This window comes from Pteropus alecto, unplaced genomic scaffold, assembly GCF_000325575.1.
Source record: "Pteropus alecto unplaced genomic scaffold, ASM32557v1 scaffold320, whole genome shotgun sequence".
In the NCBI taxonomy this organism is placed as follows: Eukaryota; Metazoa; Chordata; class Mammalia; order Chiroptera; family Pteropodidae; genus Pteropus; species Pteropus alecto.
The window spans coordinates 651773-655043 of record NW_006429963.1 but is presented as its reverse complement, the minus strand read 5'-3'; the positions used below and the strand labels follow the sequence as shown (position 1 = coordinate 655043).

Below are 3271 nucleotides of genomic sequence, written 5' to 3'. Positions count from 1 at the left end.
GCCCAGGGGTCTCTGGCCCGCCACCATCCCGGGGCGGGGACGCGGCTGTCTGCAGGGAAGGACACGCCACAGCGGAGAGAGCGTGCATCAGCGCAGGGGCCGGTCACTCCGGCAGCAGCACGGGGGCCCGGCCGGCAGCGGGGGGCTGGCGGGGGCAGGAAAGCTGGAGGTTTGCACACAAAACCGGACCCCAACACCCACAACACAGGGAAAAGTACGTCACTCTCAGAGAAAGCCCCAGTTAAGGTATTTCAGGAGGAAAACGCTTAGCAAAATGGGGAGTTTGGGTTTTTCACGAGGCCCCGTGCTGGGGTGACCAGGCCCCCCGCTGGTCACAGCTCCTCACAGCCAGCCGAGCTGCCCCTCCTGGGCAAATGCGCTTTCTTGCCCGAAGCGATTTAGGGAGCAGCACACTTCAAAGTTGTCAGGATGTGCAAACGAGCACAGTTAGCCGCTTCCACGAGAGCTTTGTGATCGCGAGTCTGCTCAGGGCTTCGGGGAGGCGAATGAGGCGCCGCGTGCTGACAGGTCTTGGTTGCCGCGGCGTTTCAGTCACCGTGCTCAGGGCCCCAGACGGGGGACGGGGACACTCGGCTGCCGCTCTGCTTCCCCGTGATGACTGTCACGGGGAGGGCAGCAAACAGCATCCTGACCACGGCAGGAAACGTGTCATCTGTTTGGCGGCGACCGGGGGACGGTTCCGATGGCCCCGTTCCACGCGCGTCCGGTGCAGAGGGAAGGGGTCCGGGCAGCGGTGTCAGGCCACAGAGGGCAGAACAGAGGCAAACCCTTCACGTGATGGACGGACTCTCACTCCTCAGACTCCCGAGGCAGGGGGACCGTGGCTGGAGGAAGGCGGGCCAGTGTCCCCCGTTCTGTGGGAAGTCCCCGGGTCCTGGCGGGAGCTGGCACCGCACCGGCAGCTCCGTGGTCTCTGCGCTGGCCGTCCCCAGCCTCTCTGGTCACTTCCTGCGTCCCTGCAGCACCCTGCCCATGTGCGTGCCACGTCCATGGATGCAGAGCTTGTGGCCGTCACACACCGTCTCTGGGCCTCAGACCCCGTGACACGGGGGTGGGGACAGCCACGCGCCGTATCCACACGCCCTGTAACCTGCGGACCCTGGGATCTTTCTCAGAAAACGTAAAACCATTTGTCTGTGTTCGATCCACTGGCCGATCGACTCGATGAAGACACCGAATGGACCAGGGGTGGCGGGGCCCGTCCTTCGCATTTCCGAACGCGCAGTTAAAAATAAGCACGATGACGATGTCATTTGCAGAAACTCTAATCTGCATTAAAAACTTAGCAATAATGTCCCCAGTGTCCTAAACACAGCCGATCTTAAAAATGAAGCATCAGGCACGTCACGGCCGGGCACGCTGCCTGCTGGTGGATGCGGTGAACGGGGGGGTGGGCAGCTGCTCCCAGCCGTGACCCCGACCCTTGGGGGGCGAGGACCCCAGCCAACCTCTCGGGATGGGGTGGGGATTAGAACCGAGAGAACACCAGGCCCGCGTTTGAGTCACTTGTCCAGAGACCAAGAATTTACTGGGCAGTCGCAGCTTTGGTAGCCAGGGGGAGAGGGGCTGACTGGTAAATTTAAATCGGTTTCATGTTTTACTCTTAGGAGCTGAGATGAACCGACAAAAAGCATTGACCGCAAACCGCCATTACGCGCACACAGGTGTCTGCTGAGCCCAGGGTTGGGCCCGTGTTCGGCCAGCTGCTTACGGTCAGGGCGTCTGAACGGTCGTCCTCTGGGGGTCGTCAGTCGGCACCCACTTCAGTTAGCCGAATGTGTTCCGAACCTCCCTCAACACACAGCGGGACGAAAAGCAAGTTCGTTTTCAAGGGTCACCGGCGGGACACTTTGGACCTCCCTGCGGTGACGTCACTTGGCCCACGTCCTCGGCGACCACCAGGCTGGGGCTTCTCTCTCAGAACCGCCCCCCCCGCAGCTTTCACGACCTCGACTTAAAAGCAGAGACCGCAGGTTCTCCCGCTGGGCGACGTCCCTGGAAGGTCACGGGGGACTGAGCGCGGATGTGACATTGCAGCTTCTTCTGCTCGGCCAGGGGCTCCCGGCTGTGGCTGCGCCTCGTCCCTCCGCTGTGGCTGGAAAGCGCACCGTCACCGCGTGACCCGGTCCTTCAGAGGGAAGACGTGCCGTGGCTCCTTCTGGTTCAACTCAAATTTAAAAAAGGAATCGTGGCATCGAACAAAGGAGAGACGCAGACGTCACCGCAACGTTACTTCTCTCCCCTGGGCCCCCACCAGCAGAGGGGACAGTGGGGTGCGCACAGACGTGTGGGCTCACGTGCACCCCCCGCACACCCTCCGGGGCCCGTGAGCGTGAGGGCTGCCGATGGCTCTCAGGATGGCGCTGCTGCCCCGAGCACCCGTCCACGGCGGACCAGGCTCTGGCTGCACGAGCCCAGACGTCTGGGAGCTGGACCCACACGCGGGGCCGCGGGCCACATGCTGAGTCCCTGCTGTTAGGACCTGCAGGCAACCGCCTTGTCACCCTGGCCCGGTCACGTGGTCCGTTCCAGGGAAAGGACCCCAACAGCAGGACCTTCCCGGGGTTCTGTGGCCCACTTGGGGACCTGTCCAGTCCTCGCCTGAAGTGACACTCCAGCCATCAAAGGAGCGAGAGCCTGGCAAACCACTGCGGCTTCGGCTCGATTTTTGGGACCAGAATTGACAGAACGCAGCACATCGCGTTTCCCGAGGGTGGAGGTGAGGGATTCGGGGACCCTCGGAGCCCAGACAGCGCCAGGCTGAGGTTCGTCCCGGCCGGACGGGGGTCAGCGCCCCTTAAGAGTGAGCACTGAGGCGGAGGTCGGCGCGGTGCAGACGGGGTGAGCCGGGCAGCTCCTCACTGTGAGCCCACGAACTGCTGGCGGGTCGGCCGCGTGGCGCACGCACCGCGTGTGCTGTGCAGCGTCGTGAGGGGGCCGGCCTGGCACGTCGCGGCCGTGATGACAGGACCCCCACAGCGCCACGGCCTGCGCCTGGCGTGCGTGTCCACGTTCCACAAGGCCGAAGGAGGGCCCGGCGCTGCCGGTCTGCCATGCGCTGTGTCTCATGAACCGAAGTGACCCGCCGCCCTCTCACCAGCGCGCCCCCCGCCAGCCCGCTGTGGCCTCGGTGGCGGAGCTGACAGCCTCCTGCCTGCGCGTCCTTGGCCGGCACAAGCCTGTGCGTTTACGAGGCGTCTGGACGCTCTCCCTCGACACCACCACCGTGCCGCCCCTCACCACCGTGCCG

General features: G+C 64.1%; 1 protein-coding gene across 1 annotated transcript in view; it reads right to left on the bottom strand.

The window, feature by feature from the left end:
• Nucleotides 1-3271, bottom strand: part of PTPRN2 (protein tyrosine phosphatase, receptor type N2) — a 299480-nt gene that overhangs the window by 24934 nt on the left and 271275 nt on the right. The window lies entirely within an intron of this gene.